Source organism: Schistocerca gregaria, chromosome 3 (genome assembly GCF_023897955.1).
Source record: "Schistocerca gregaria isolate iqSchGreg1 chromosome 3, iqSchGreg1.2, whole genome shotgun sequence".
NCBI classification, from domain to species: domain Eukaryota; kingdom Metazoa; phylum Arthropoda; class Insecta; order Orthoptera; family Acrididae; genus Schistocerca; species Schistocerca gregaria.
The window spans coordinates 413262885-413280033 of NC_064922.1; the positions used below are offsets into that span (position 1 = coordinate 413262885).

Genomic DNA, 17149 nt, shown 5'->3' on the forward strand with positions numbered 1-17149 from the left:
ATTTCTGCGCAGGTTAGAAGAAAGAGATAGAGAAAGAGACGAAAAACTGGCTCAGATGCTCTATGAGCAAGAGCAACAAAGAGAACAGAAAGAAAGGGAAAAAGAAAGAATGTCAGAACAGAGGGAAAAAGGAAGAGACGAAAAACTGGCTCAGATGCTACGTGAGCAAGAGCAGCGCAATGGAGCGAAACTAGACAGTATCCGAAGTGAATTTGCCGAGATGCTGGACACGTGCAAAGAAATACCCAATCTTGTGCAAAGCGTAGCCGGCGAGATGCAAAAACTACAGATATCGCAGGCTAGGCTTGAAGACAATGGCCAGACTTTAACCACCCGCGTGGATAATGTGGAGATAGATGCACGGAAAAGTACTGATACGTATTTGGAAGTGCAAGCTCAAAAAGTCGAAAAAGAATATAATGACTGGCTAGAAGTAAAGGATCGCGAGATATCTGCTAGGATTGAAAGCGATGTAAAAGCAGCTGTAGAACAAGCGACTGCGGCCGCGAGTGTAAATATTGACGCTATCGCTGCCGCACTACATGCCGAATTAACACAGATCAAATCCCGTGTGACAGCGGAGTTGCCAAATTGGCAACAGAAGGTCACACGGAGACTGTCTGTGTTGGAGAGCAATGTTAACAGTGCCGGACAGATAATGAATCCGACTCCTCGTACTGATTACTGTAATAATGCTGACTGTATGCAGGGAGCGAGTGCGCAACCGCAACCTAATGCGAATTATGAGCACGAACAACATGCGATACCGTGCAGCGCACATCACGAAGTAATTAATGTCACAGAACGTAGCAATCAGATGTGCAAAAAGAGGACAATGTAATAAAACACAAGACATTCCAACCCTTCAATAGCGAAAAACGAAATGTCCACCCTGTTGTATTTATTAAGAGCTTCAGGACTGTGTTTCCCAGGACTTGGACGGAAAGACAAAGAATACAGTTCGTGGTCTCCTTGATTCAAGGTGACGCGGCACTGTGGGCCACCGACGTGTCCGAAAAATGTCTAACGATGCAACAGTTTGAAGGTGCATTCTTGCAAAAATTCTGGTCCGATAGCGTCCAAGAAAGACTACGCAAGGAGTTGTACAGTCCATAAATGTACAATCCTAAGATGGGAACGTTACGCAGATATTTTGAAAAGTATATAAACAAAACCAGGTACTGTGGCGAGCCAATGTCCGATCGTGACATAATCAGATTAATAAAAATTAAGTTGCCCAGTGAAATTAAAAGATATTTCATCAATGTGCCGGAATACCATACAGAATAATTCATGGAAATAGTGGATTCTGTTGACTTATTGATCGAAGGTGTGAACACCGAAAACAAGTGGAACCATGCAGGCTGTAATCAACAAAAAGCCGATTACAATGGCAGCCACAGTAACGGTAGTAACTTAGTACCAAATGGTAACGGGAATAGGCAAGAGCACCGGCAATAGAATCGAGGCACAAACAATGGCAATGGTTATAACGGCAGTGGTTATAATCGTCAAAATCGAAAGAGACATCATGATGGACGCATGACTAATGGATATAATGGTAACGGCGATCCGCAATGGCGGAACAACCGAAACCAGTGGCGTGGTAGTAATGAACCGACACCACTGTGGCAGCAAAACAAAGCGCCATAATGGAACGCCAACCCAGGTCCTCCACAGAACATGGCAGGAAGTTACAACCGACCACCGAAAAACCAGGGCCATACACAGTATCCAAATACGCCATCGGGGAGGCAGGGAGGCCAACCCAACAGTAGCAACAACAACAATCAGAACGACAATGTGAGGTTAGTGGAAGTGACAGACAACTGTCAACCCACTAATGCTCATTCGTTAAACTAAAGACAGCCACAATACGCTCTACGTTGTTGGCTGTAGGATGGTGTAGTGAGGGCACATTCACGGATGGCAGCCATATACTTTGAATGCTGAGATACAATGATGGAATAAAAATAGAAAAGGAACTTGTAGACATACCGCCGAAATGTAACCGAACCGACAAAAGTGTTGTGCAGGCTATATTGCAAGCAGATATGTACGGAGCACCAATACACATAAGAGTCGATACCGGTGCGTCAACCAATGTCATGAGTGCAAATTTTTACAAGTACTTTAGTCAAAATAATAGAATACCAGTGTTGCCAGTGAAGAATTGCCGTGTAACAGGTGCAATAGGCGCACAATCTCATATCATAAAGCACCAGGTGCAAGTCGAGTTTACGGTAGGAAATGAAGCAATGAAAAGCTCGTTCCTAGTAGTTAAGGGATTAGGTGTTGCTTGTATCCTGGGGATGAAATTTTTACGCTAGAGGGACGCAAAAATCGACCTCTTGTGCGGGGAAGTAAGCCTTATGGATGAGGGTAGACGTGTAATTTTGCCATTGTTGAGGACACGGGAAGTACACGGTAAATATTGCCGGAGCTTTCCGTCTAGATTCGAAGGAATACAGGTAATGAATTTATATTCTGACTTAAGTACAAGACAAGCATGTTATAAACAGTTTATTACTGAAGACAGAGAGGAAAAAAGGAAACTGATAGCCATGAAAGTCATGGAGTCAGAACATTTGACTGAAGCACAACAGAAAGAATTGACTCAGCTACTTACAGACTATGAGAATGTGTTTTCGGAAAAACTCGGTGTTATCGAGGGCTACACCTGTAACATCGAAGTGGTACCTCACGATACTTTCTGTCACGCAAACTATACCATCCCGTGGTCAAATAAGGAGGCAGTTACGAAGGAAATAAGAAAAGTACTTACAAAGACGTAAAGAAATTAGCGTAGTAGAGCAACTTTTACAAATGTGAATAGTAGGTTAAGTTTATAGTGTATTTTTCTCTGTGTGTAAATGTTCAGACTTTAGTGTAACAGGTAAAGATAATGAGGCACACAAGATTAGTGTGATTCAATTTTTGTAGATGTTAAGGAATAACAGTAATTTTAAAGTAATTACATTAAAAAATTAACGTAGGTTTAAGAATATTTTACAAATTTCATTTTTAAAAATGCTTTAAAAATATTTTTTTTGATTCAACAGCACATAATGATCAAAGAAATTTTCATTAGTGTGTCATGAATATTTTTGAACTGTAGTAGTAATGGAACATGAAATTCAATATTATAGTGTATATGTTGTTCTATGTATTTATGTCTATACCGATCCCGAAATATGATCAATCATAATTTACTAAATAACATGAGTACAGGGTGTACATCACTCAAGGCACCTCATGTGTTGTGGACAAGGTACAAAGCAAATCAGTAAACGCGACTACCACTAAGCACTGTTAAAATATACTGCCATCTGCTAAGGCAGAGATTTGCACGAATTTGTCGTGTCAACAAAAGTCACAAATCTAAAACTAATCTAGGAACTTGCACGCTAGGCCTAGATTCAAAAATGTGTAAAATAATGCGAGAGGCAAAGTTTTGTAAAGTCGAGCCTGGCTCTGGAGGGCAAGTACGCAATGAATAGGCAGACATGACATGGGGACTTAGCTCAGATGAGACGCAAATACAATTGTATAGTCAAAAGTCTGAAGGCAAGTACGACTATAGTGGAAAATGGAACGAGATTATTAGTGCGAGAGACTGGTAAAATCCAGCACGAGCCAAAATCCAGTTCAGACTGATTGAAATACATTGGTGTTTGTGCACTAATCGAAACAGTTACTTTAAGCAGTGTGAAAAACAGTGAAGGTGAAACTGTGATACGGACAGTGAAGTGCTAGTACTGAACGTTCAAAAGCGGTAAGGACGCCAAACGCCAATATTACGCACGAAAAACTGTGAATTTACTTATAAACATGAACAGTTAACGTGAAGTGAACCGACAGTCAATATTTTTGGGACAGACTGTAATTTCAGTGAGTACAATTATGCGATATTGGAATGCGATGCGTGGACTGTTGCAAAACAGCGACCGCAGAAACGACGAATGTTTGTGCTAAGTTCGTATTGGGACACTCACCAGTGCCTGCAAGTGCGGCTAAAACATAAATAATTTTTCAAGACAAAAACTTGACACTAGGAAACTGGCGAAAACTTAACAACTGCTGCACTAATAAATGCTTCTTTCCCACCAGCGTAATCATCTGCAGCGGGAGGGAAATATAACGTTGGTTGCGTGTATGTTTCGTGTACTACGTCGGAGAGGCGTAGCAGAGCTGACTCCTCCTGCCAACAGGCGCGGGGGGCGGATAGCATCCCACTCCGCCACGCCCGGCCGAGACAGAAGCGCATCGCGAACCGTGCAGCCGATCAGCTGATTCTGACGTTTCGCGACGGCGAGAGAGACGCTGGCGTCAAGCGGGCGTTGACCTCTCCGCGCCGTCGCGAGCTAAACGTCGCGGCGTAGATCATCAACGACACCGCAATCAATAACGACGATACATAAATTGTTATAATGACCTCATTTCTTTGCATAGTGCAACGAAAAATTGTTCGCAACATATGCACATCCTGTACTCCAATGACATCTCAGAAACAATTAAGTGAAAGTAACCAAAGCAATTATCTGTCGCTGCGACAAGGTTTTCCCCTGGGTTTCCCTACGGCCGCGCCAAATGGGGGGCGAACATTTGACACCTCTGGGACTTCAAGAATTACAGACTAACTCGTGATTGTATACCTTTGAACACTGAGACTGGCCCTTGGGACTTTTTTTTTTTCCACTTTTCATTGCCTCCTCCGATGAAGGAAGGCGGGCTGTTTTAGGGCATGCTGGCGTCCCTTTTCAGCCGTTGGGTTTTTACATGGTTATTTTTATTTTGTACAATTTATGTTTCCTGCAAGTGCATTGTTGTAATTGGTTTGACAAATTTGTTACCTCAGGTTTTTAGTAGAAGACATTATAAACAAGTACATTAACAGAATACAATTTAAATTTACAGAAAAAAGAAGGAATGAAAACAATATAAACAATTTAAACAATTTTGTTTGCTTGGTACATTTTAAGTTTGATACATGTATATATATAATTATTCTGTGTTTGTTGCCGATTGCGAGCGTTGCTGTCTTTACAAGTATATACACTCCTGGAAATTGAAATAAGAACACCGTGAATTCATTGTCCCAGGAAGGGGAAACTTTATTGACACATTCCTGGGGTCAGATACATCACATGATCACACTGACAGAACCACAGGCACATAGACACAGGCAACAGAGCATGCACAATGTCGGCACTAGTACAGTGTATATCCACCTTTCGCAGCAATGCAGGCTGCTATTCTCCCATGGAGACGATCGTAGAGAAGCTGGATGTAGTCCTGTGGAACGGCTTGCCATGCCATTTCCACCTGGCGCCTCAGTTGGGCCAGCGTTCGTGCTGGACGTGCAGACCGCGTGAGACGACGCTTCATCCAGTCCCAAACATGCTCAATGGGGGACAGATCCGGAGATCTTGCTGGCCAGGGTAGTTGACTTACACCTTCTAGAGCACGTTGGGTGGCACGGGATACATGCGGACGTGCATTGTCCTGTTGGAACAGCAAGTTCCCTTGCCGGTTTAGGAATGGTAGAACGATGGGTTCGATGACGGTTTGGATGTACTGTGCACTATTCAGTGTCCCCTAGATGATCACCAGAGGTGTACGGCCAGTGTAGGAGATCGCTCCCCACACCATGATGCCGGGTGTTGGCCCTGTGTGCCTCGGTCGTATGCAGTCCTGATTGTGGCGCTCACCTGCACGGCGCCAAACACGCATACGACCATCACTGCCACCAAGGCAGAAGCGACTCTCATCGCTGAAGACGACACGTCTCCATTCGTCCCTCCATTCACGCCTGTCGCGACACCACTGGAGGCGGGCTGGACGATGTTGGGGCGTGAGCGGAAGACGGCCTAACGGTGTGCGGGACTGTAGCCCATCTTCATGGAGACGGTTGCGAATGGTCCTCGCCGATACCTCAGGAGCAACAGTGTCCCTAATTTGCTGGGAAGTGGCGGTGCGGTCCCCTACGGCACTGCGTAGGATCCTACGGTTTTGGCGTGCATCCGTGCGTCGCTGCGGTCCGGTCCCAGGTCGACGGGCACGTGCACCTACCGCCGACCACTGGCGACAACATCGATGTACTGTGGAGACCTCACGCCCCACGTGTTGAGCAATTCGGCGGTACGTCCACCCGGCCTCCCGCATGCCCACTATTCGCCCTCGCTCAAAGTCCGTCAACTGCACATACGGTTCACGTCCACGCTGTCGCGGCATGCTACCAGTGTTAATGACTGCGATGGAGCTCCGTATGCCACGGCAAACTGGCTGACACCGACGGCGGCGGTGCACAAATGCTGCGCAGCTAGCGCCATTCGACGGCCAACACCGCGGTTCCTGGTGTGTCCGCTGTGCCGTGCGTGTGATCATTGCTTGTACAGCCCTCTCGCAGTGTCCGGAGCAAGTATGGTGGGTCTGACACACCGGTGTCAATGTGTTCTTTTTTCCATTTCCAGGAGTATATATATATATATATATATATATATATATATATATATATATATATATATATATATATATATTCTTTTTTTCTTTTTTTTCCCCTCCTCTCCCGAGAGGGGGTGACGCTGTTCGGTGTTGATTGGATTGTTTGTGTTTGCTGTGGTGGATTCTTTTGCGCGTGTGTGTGTACGTGCGGGTGTGTACGCGAACATCCGGCTGGATTCCCGTATATCCAAGATGTCAACAGATCGCCGGGAAAGCATGAAGGATTACATCAGAAGACTCTACGGGGAGGAGATGTACCGTAACATCAAGAAACTGGACAAGCTTCGACAAAGGAAAGGGGGAATGCTGTGTTCTCTCAGTTTCCTGCTGAGATGCCGAGAGGGGAAGGTAGTTCCAGTTTTCGCCAGGATCAAGCATCACGTTAACTCGAGAGCGGCAAACAGGATCAAACACCGAGCTAGTCTCGCTCTGGTTAGAGAGAGAGTGCGCGACCTGCGCCACCGATTGGATGTGACATCCAGGGAGCTGCTGTATCTTCACCTATCTATAGCAGCTTCCTTGACTTCTCAAGACTGGGACCAGGTTGATTGTGCCTCCTGGTCTCTAGCAGAATGCACCAGCAAGAAGTCAATGGCACGCCAACTAGCCAAGTTTGAGCAGCTCAACAACAAGGTGCAACAGACTGTGGACATACGCACAGTGGTCAATCTAACTGACAAGAAGCTTGATGAGACCACCTTAAAAGTACTTAGCAAGGGCTTCAATTTCGCAGTGACCCCTAGAAACGTTCCTGTCACAGCCTTCGTCAGTGCAGTTGAGCAAGTGGCCAACACGCTTCCTTCTAGTGTAGCCAAAGAGAGACCTGCAGGGCGCTCACCAAGACCAGGCCACCCAAATCCAACATTTCAGGTGATGAAAGGGTGGCACTGAGGCGACTCTGGGAGGATGACAGCATTGTGGTGTTGCCCGCAGACAAGGGGAACTCCACAGTCATCCTACAAAAAACAGAATATGACATACAGGTGCAACAACTTCTGGAGGATCCTGCATACAGGTCAATAGCTAGCGACCCTACAGAGAAAGTGGACAAAAAGACCAGGGCTCTGTTGAAGGAGACAGGCTTGCCTGAACAAGTCATCAAGAAGCTGCGTCCCAAAGCGCCAACACCACCTAGACTTTATGGACTCCCAAAGATTCACAAGGATGGGGTTCCACTGCGATCTATTGTCAGCAATATTGGTGCAGCAACTTACCCTACTGCGAAATACCTGAAGAAGATGTTGACACCACATGTGGGTAAATGAGCACATCACATCCGGAACTCAGAGGATTTCCTACAACGACTGGGCCAGCAACACATCACAGACACAGACATCATGGTTAGTTTCGATGTGGTGTATCTCTTTACACGTGTACCACTGAAGGAGTCACTTGAGCTTATTGAAGAGAAGTTCGATGGGGCTCTCCTTGACCTGTTCAGGCATGTACTGACATCGATGTACTTCCTATATGGGGGTCAATTTTATGAACAAACAGAAGGGGTGGCGATGGGCAGCCCTCTATCACCAGTGGTGGCCAACCTATTTATGGAAAGGTTTGAAGAGGAAGCACTCTTTTCAGCCACATATCAACCCAAGTGCTTTTTTAGGTATGTGGATGATACCTTTTAGTTCACAATGGAAATGGAGAAGGATGGAATACTTCCAATCTTGGATGTCATGGTGAAGAGAAAGGAAGATGGCACATTTGGACACAGTATGTACCGCAAACCTTCGCACACTGACTTATACCTTCAAGCCAGCAGTTGCCACCATCCGGCACAGAAGAATGGAGTGCTCAAAACACTGGTCCACAGAGCACAAACTCTGTCAGATCCTGATAGTCTGGCCACAGAAATAGAACACTTACAATCAGTGTTCAGCAGGAATGGTTACTCCTCTAGATATATCCAGAAGGCACTTCAACCTGCCAACAGGCCAAAGGATCCAGAAGAACCAGAAGAGGCAAAGAAGATGGCATACTTGCCATATGCCGGACCTATCTCTACCAAGATCAGCAGGATTCTCCATAAATAATGACATCAAGAAATTTTGCCCACCCACCAAAATTGGGGCTATGCTGAGGAATGTAAAAGATGACCTGGGGCTACGCAAGCCAGGTATTTACAACATACCATGCCAGTGTGCGATGTCATACATTGGCCAGACCACCAGAACTGTGGACATCAGGTGTAAAGAACACCAGAGACATACCAGACTCAGGCAGGCAACTAAATCAGCCATAGCAGAGCATTGTCTGGAACTTGGGTCATTCAATGGATTACAATAACACCAAGATTGTGACACAGACCTCAAGATTTTGGGACAGTGACATTAAAGAAGCAATTGAGATTAAGGTCACAGACAATCTAATCAACCGTGACTCGGGATACCAAATCAGCACTGCCTGGAATCCTGCGCTTGAGCTTGTGAAAACTCAATGCAGGACACTCCGGGATTCTGCAAGAAATATAAGTGGAGACCGAGGGAACAGCCGTGAGACAAGGTGTTGGACATTTGAGACCAGATCTGACACACCCCAGATCAGGAACTCGACTTCAGAAGACGGCCAGGCCGGGCGCGGACGGCGGAGGGAACACTGGCGACCAGAGACGGACAATGTAGCCGCGTCTGGCGGGCGCGGACCTCAGATGGAACACACGACGCGGCGCGGACCGATTAGGGAGCGCCCAGCACGCAACAGAAGTGGAAACCGTAGTAACAGTCATGAGATAGAGTACCCAACATCTCAGATCGGGTCTGACACACCTCAAATGACAACCACAACCGTTGAGGACGGCCAAAACCGGCGCCGACGGCAGTCGAACATCCGCGACTGGAGGGGTCCGTTGAAGCCGAGTCTGGTAGGCGCGGACCACAGATGGAACACTCGACGCGGCGCGAACCGATTAGGGAACGCCCAGCTCCTCTCAGGCATAAATACAGCACTCGATCGACCCAGCAGCTGAGCAGCAGCCGGTGCGAACACACGCGTGTTAGGCTACGCTAGTTCCACCGACCGCGCTGACTGTGAAGCCTTAGGAACCTCGCTAGCGAGGAACACTTCGGGGGCATTTGGTGAATTCCAGTGCAGCCCCGAGTGAGAAGTGTCCCGGTTGCGTTCTTATTAGGACACAAACGGGCCTTGTAGGGCCAGCGGGTTCATTTAGAATCGTGCATGGCGGCACCCTGAGCTTCTTGGCGTCAGCGGGAGCCGTTGGGCAAATTGTCGTTGTGTTTGGCGAGTTGGAGCAGCGCCTTGGGAGTCGTTGCAGTTATTACTGCCGCGACGCAAGGCGCGTCTTCTTGTTGCCGCGGACCGCTTTGCCGCCCGGCTCGAGCACCCCAGCTGCCGCAGGGTATCTCCCTGCTCCCCCGAGAAGTACGGCATTCGCGTGCCAGGGCCTGGAAGACGACCAGATCCGAAAGGAACTGCTCGCCGGTCAGTATACCCGCGCACGTCAGGCGTTAGGGCTGAGTGTTGGCCGGAAACATATAACGGTGTCAACAAAGGCCTCACTCAGCAATCCTTTGGCAGCCTTTGACTTTGCCTCCCCAACCTCGCACACGGAGATGGAGAACTCGGTGGAGATCCACGTAGCGAGAGAAGGGACGAGTTTCACGATAGAAAGGAGGGACCGTAGGGGACTAGGCTCGATACTGAATAGCCCACTAATTCAGAATGTTCTCCCACACCTCGACCCTGAAGAGGAGAGGAAGCTGATGGATAGGGTTATTAGAACAGAAAAACGTAGGGAACGGAGGAGAGAAGAACACCGTAGTGAACAAGCAAGACAAGACACAAAATACAGTAGGGAAATAGAGAGGAAGGCAGAAAGGAAAATTCTCCCAAAGACTACAGCAAAATTGCTCGTCAGGGAGAAGAGGAAGCGTGCCAAGTCACCAAAGCGCAAAGCAGGGGCGCCCGTGCTTCCTCCTCTAGCTTACCAAACACAGAGCGTCACAGATAGGGCGGACACAGTTTCAGGGACGGCCACTCCAGGCCCAAGCAACATACCTGCGACAGACGCTCCTCCAGCAGACGCATTAGTGACAGACGAGACCGCAAACGACGAACCAAAAGCAGGCACATCCTCCCAAACACACAACACACATGCCACACCGGCCCAAATACACGACACACAAAACACCATACACGACACACCGGCCACGGACTCGCCCCAGAGCCCAGAGCCGGCACACACAGGCGCCAGCGCCGCAGCAGAGAGTTCGCCCGCCACAGACGAAGAACCGGAAACTAACGGGACCTTCGAACTGGCGCGGCGCACGGCCAAGGCTACGCCACCACCAACCGCGGCCGGCACTGCATGTGCCACACAAAATAAATTCGCCGCGCTTGATGAAGACGCGCAAGCACAAGCACCACCACCACCAACAACACAACAAAACACACATACCCCAAAGAACGAAAAACTTCCACCCATAATAGCTACATTTCCTGACACATACAAAAAGATGTATCTTATCACCGCCGCCATAGGCGACGAGCGCTTCCACGCAAAATCTGCCGGCGGAGATAAGATCAAGATCACATTAAAAACCCTAGACGACTACACCACCATCAAAAACACTCTAAAAACACACAAAATAGCACACTACACGTACCCAACAGGAGCACAGAAGACCCTGAAAGTCGTCTTGAGAGGCTTCCCCACACGCACCGATCCCGTCGATATCAAAGAAGCCATAACGGCGAAAGGATACGACGTAAGATTGGTGCGCAAACAGGGCTCAAACAACCGAGACCCACTATACTGTGCCACACTAACCGACACCCCACAGCACCGGAAGCTGTTCCAGGAAACCCGACTAATGGGCCTTGGAATAACCACGGAACCACTAAAACAGAAATCAAGGGCACCTCAGTGCTTCAATTGCCAAATCATTGGGCATGTCAATTACCACTGTGAATGCCACCACGCTGCGTGCGGTGCGCTGGCAACCACGCGTCCAGGGAGTGCCGAATGACGCCCCAAGACAAGCCGAAATGCGCAAACTGCAGCGGCGCACACACAGCCAGCTACCAAGGCTGTCCAGCACACAAGAGGGCCAAGGCCCGACAAACAGGGCAGATCACAAACAACAGAAACACCAACCAAGCACTAACACGAAACAACACTATCAAACCAAGCAGTACCACACAAAAAACGCAAACAGAAGACACTAAAACAAAACCACGAAACAAAGAAAAAGAAGACAACACAAACACGCAAACTTCCAGCCCAAGTACACGAACACACGTCGACACACGCTCTTACGCGAGAGCAGTATCACCCGCACAGATCCCCACAACAGAAAACACGAACCCAGCAGCAACAACAACATAAACAAGCAACACACCCATACACCACTTCGCCCAAGCCCTGACGGAAATCATCAAGCTCATGGACAAGCTGATGCAGACCATGACAAAGAATTTTGACCAGCTCTCCGCCGACATCTCATCGGCAGTTAGGCCCTCGCAGACCACTGCGACAACAAGTGCTACAACACCACAGCATGGCTAGGCCAGCAATTCAGGGTTTTAAAATATGCACGTTTAACGCCATGAGCCTCTTCCCTCAGGGTCTAGAATTTAGACAATTCCTGGCGGAAGAAGAAATAGACATATGCATGGTGCAGGAGACCAACCTGAAACCGGGAATCAGAGTTTCTACACCAAACTACCTCTGCTACAGACGAGACCGACCAACTGCAGGGGGTGGGGTGGTAATCTATATAAAAAGGGGGATTCCGCACCACCAGATTCACACACCAGAAATGACGCAGTTGGAAACAGTAGCACTAGAGGTACAGACATCCACAGGACCGGTAACTGTGGTGTCAGCATATCGACAACCCAAAAACCACAGGTTAGTTGAAGACGACATCGTCAAATTAGGACAAATTGGAGGCAAGCTGATACTTGGAGGAGACCTTAACTCCAAGCACTCCGACTGGAACTCCAGGAGGACGAACCAAGCCGGCCGACAATTAATAAGCATCGCGCGCATCCACCACATGCACGTGTGGGCCCCCGAGGAGCCCACACACTTTCCCAGAAACGGAAACAACCCGGATGTAATCGACGTAGCAATCACCAAAGGTCTGGCAGGATTTGTGACGGCGCATTCACTGAATAGAATGTCGTCCGATCACAATCCTGTCACATTCGAGATTGACATGGGCGGCTGGCTACCGCACAACCAGCGTTCAATCTCGTACAAACGCATCGACTGGGAAAGATTCAAAACACAAGTTATGGAAGAACTTACTAACACCCCGCTCCCGACAGAGGATACAGAACAAACGCTGAGTACTCTCACTGACACGGTCCTGCAAACAGTACAGGGCGCAACACCTGAACCACCTCCGCCCCCTCCCCACACACAGCGACTGCCACCCCAGCTGCTTGCCCAGATTAGGCACAAAAACAGGACCGCGAAGGAGTGGAAACTTACGCGAAATCCGGACACCAGGAAGCTGCTTAATAGACTACAGAGAGAACTTAAGGTAGCGCTCACTGAGCACAGAAACCAGCAATGGTCAAACCGCCTTACAGCTCTCAAAGTGCAGGATAACAGCCTCTGGCAAGCCAACAAGCAGTTCACTAAAAGACGCGCAAGAATGCCGCCTCTGCACGGCGAGAGAGGACTAGTGTTCAGCGCCCAAGACAAAGCCAACGCACTCGCCGACGTCTTCGAGAAACAGTTCACACCAGCAGAGGCGAAGGATCACGAACATGAAAGAATGGTCCGCAGACAACTGACCACATTTCTGGCAGCGGATGACGACGTCGATGACGATCCACCTGCCTTCTCCACGGGGGAGGTAGCAAAAGCCATCAAATCGCTGCCCAACAAGAAAGCCCCAGGCCACGATCTCCTCACAAATAAACTGCGTAAGCACCTGCCCCAGCTAGCGATAGAAAAATTGACAGAAGTATTCAACGAAATCACGCGATCACAAAAATTCCCTAAACAGTGGAAACACGCGGAAGTGGTCGCGATCGCTAAGCCTGGAGAAGATCCCGTCTTTCCCCAGCACCATCGCCCCATAAGCCTACTCCCAATACTGAGTAAGCTGTACGAGCGCCTCCTCCTAGTGCATATAGACAAGCACATAAGGAGAGAGAACATGCTCCCCAAATTCCAGTTGGGATTTTGCAACCAACACTCAGCACCCCAACAACTCATGCGAGTGCTGCTAGAAGTAGCCAAGGCTTTCGACAGTGTGTGGCACACTGGACTACTGTACAAATTGTACACGTTAGGATTCCCAGGCCATGTCGTTAAGTTCCTGAAGAGCTACCTAGCCAACCGCACATTTTGCGTCAAAGTGGACACTGCGAGGTCCTCAAAGCGCACCATCAGAGCTGGAGTACCACAGGGCTCGGTGTTAGGCCCAATACTATACAACCTGTACACAGCCGACACACCATCTGCCCCACAGACCCAGACAGCCCAATACGCCGACGACACGGCATTCTTCGCCGTAAGTACAAAAAGGAGGATAGTGACGACAAGACTCCAAAATCTATTACAGCAGACGGAAGCCTGGGCCAGGAAATGGCGGATTACAACAAATGGGGAGAAGACACATGTGATAATGCTTACCCAACAGAGAGGCAAACGCAATCCTGTCCACCGCCCACGACAAAACAGACAACTGCGACTACACAGATGCGACATCCCATGGAGGGCTAGGGCCAAATACCTGGGAGTCGCCCTTGACAAAAGACTGACATGGCGCGCACACATCGACGACATCAGACGGAAGACCAGCGCCAGACTCAACGACATTTACCCCCTACTAAACACCGAAAGCAGCTTGGCGGCAACTACAGGAGTCAGGCTGTACTGTACGCTTGTCCGCCCTATCATCGAATATGCCTGCCCAGTCTGGGGCTATGCAGCCAAAACGCACCTGCAAAGGCTGCAGAGAGTCCAAAATCGGGCACTCAGACGGGAAATTCACGTCAGGACGCGCTTCCCCACTGCCGACACCCACGAGGCAATGGAAGTGAAGATGTTGAAAGATAGGTTCAGAGAACTCGCGGTAGCATTCTACCAAACCGCGAGCCAGTCTGAAAACCAACTGTTAAACAACTTAGGGAATTACAGCACCGAGAATTTAAAATACAGGAGGCCAAAATGCATCCTCAACTAAAAAGCAAATTAAACATTAACACAAAATAGCGGTTCACAGAAATCATCATAAAAAGTAAGGGTAAAACAAAACGTAAGGTGCATGTCACATGCAAAACTATAATTACAAGCTTGGAGGAAATGTCAAAGGACAAAGAATCTCCACCACAAGACTACCCAACGTCCGAGTACGTCAAATATGCGTAGAGAGCCCAAGGACCAGTCTCAGGTAGCACCTGAAGAAGACAGCGAGGCACGCTGTTGAAATATCGTGCGAGAACGACGCGAACATCCGGCTGGATTCCCGAATATCCAAGATGTCAACAGATCGCCGGGAAAGCATGAAGAATTACATATATTATATTGTTATGTAAATAACTTCATCGGTATTACTCTTTGTGTGCAGCAAACATTAAGTACAACGACTTAAACATACGATATGACATATGTAAACTGTGAAAGAAAAATCTGCGTGTGGACATTGTGGACATGAAGTAGGAAATATATATGTCAAGAAACACGAACATTTTTTATGACATAAACATTTCGCGGGGCAATATAGCGGCCCCAGTGAAATAATAAGAGCCGGCCGCGGTGGTCTCGCGGTTCTAGGCGCGCAGTCCGGAACCGTGCGACTGCTACGGTCGCAGGTTCGAATCCTGCCTCGGGCATGGATGTGTGTGATGTCCTTAGGTTAGTTAGGTTTAAGTAGTTCTAAGTTCTAGGGGACTAATGACCACAGCAGTTGAGTCCCATAGTGCTCAGAGCCATTTGAACCATTTTTGAAATAATAAGAAAAGACTTAAAAAAACAGTATTTATAAAGAAGAGACATTTAAAACTTGAATAATATAGATTTTTTAATCATGTACCCGTATTATAATAATTTCTCTGTGTAATTTTCGAGTGCAAAGAAATATAACAAAATGATCTAAATAGACGGCAAGATACGCTCTTTTGTTAATTTTTTAGTCGTCTTCACGTCTTCTCTTGTCTTGGTTGCGTGTAGACGGACTTCTTGCGAATGCTGGCAGATGTAAGCATATTTGTACTAATTAAGCAGATAATATATTGATTTACTATCGTTGTTCACTTTTTAATTTGTAAGAGGTGATCCCGATTTCATGTCCGCCTTCCTTGAATTAACCTGCATTCGAGTAATTTACAGTTCAACAATCGCAGCGACCGATGCAGCCAACGACGCCATTACGTGGCGATATTAACTTATAAAACTTAGCGGAAGCGAAAAACTCGCCCGCTATTAACATAATATACATTTTTCTCCACAGCCGCCCGACGTTGCAGAAAGTACTTAGCTTTAAGATTCTTATTTTCAGTACAACAGCCGAGAGAGAGAGCCAGGACTCCAACTACAATGCAATGGTTAACGGAGGTAAGAAAAAATACTATCGCGCGTGTGTGGGCCGCAATTGTAATTAATAACTAAAGATTTTTTGCTTTAAAGAGAACTGACTAGCCGAGGAAATTAATATGAAATGTTTATTCCGTTGTTCAACTTATATGCTCATGTTTTAAGATTCAGCAAGTCTAACGTTCATTAACGTAAAAAATAATTTAAGATTAATATTGTTAAAAAGGAGAACTTCACGAAAGCATTTAATTGTAAATCAAAATTGAATAAAATATTGTGATTAAGGCCCACCGCGTAAGTCGGCAACAATCAAAATAATAATAATAATAATAATAATAATAATAATAATAATATGTTAAATTACGACGGCCGACGGACGCGAGAGGTGTCACCGCCACACACCACACTCGCTAGGTGGTAGCCTTTAAATCGGCCGCTGTCCGTTGAAATGAAATGTCGTGTGGCTAGGGCCTCCCGTTGGGTAGACCTTTCGCCTGGTGCAGGTCTTTCGATTTGACGCCACTTCGGCGACCTGCGCGTCGATGAGGATGAAATGATGATGATTAGGACACCACAACACCCAGTCCCTGAGCGGAGAAAATCTCCGACCCAGCCGGGAATGTCCGTTAGTAAACGTCAGACCCGCGTGTCGCCACTATCAGTGATTGCAGACCGAGCGCCGCCACACGGCAGGTCTAGTCTAGAGAAACTCCCTAGCACTCGCCCCAGTTGTACAGCCGACTTTGCTAGCGATGGTTCATTGCCTACATACGCTCTCATTTGCAGAGACGACAGTTTAGTATAGCCTTCAGCTACGTCATTTGCTACGACCTAGCAAGGCGCCATATTCAGTATTTCGAATAAATTCTGAACAGACAATATTGTGAATCATGTACCGTGAAGAGCGACGTTCATCATTAATGGATTAAAGTTAAGTATCAAACTAATTACGTCCGCTCTCTGAATTCTAATTCCTTGTCATGTTCCAGATCTCACGGCAGCATAGTCCTTCCCTCCTCACGCCAGCCTGCGTGAGCAAAAACGCGTGCATTTCGGCCTCCACTAGGAACACGGTGTTGGCTCTTCTGCCAACACAACAGAGGCCACATCATTAAGTTATAGAACTGG

General features: G+C 47.5%; 1 protein-coding gene across 3 annotated transcripts in view; it reads right to left on the bottom strand.

Moving 5' to 3' along the window:
- LOC126353880 (cyclic GMP-AMP synthase-like receptor) overlaps positions 1-17149 on the bottom strand; it is a 275603-nt gene that overhangs the window by 218506 nt on the left and 39948 nt on the right. The window contains exon 1 of one of the 3 annotated variants that reach the window (XM_050003084.1): positions 10522-10782. The exons of the other annotated variants lie outside the window; for them this stretch is intronic. The gene's annotated coding sequence lies outside the window, so the exon portion shown is untranslated. Of the gene's footprint in view, positions 1-10521; positions 10783-17149 lie in introns of those variants that run through there. 3 annotated transcript variants of the gene reach the window in all.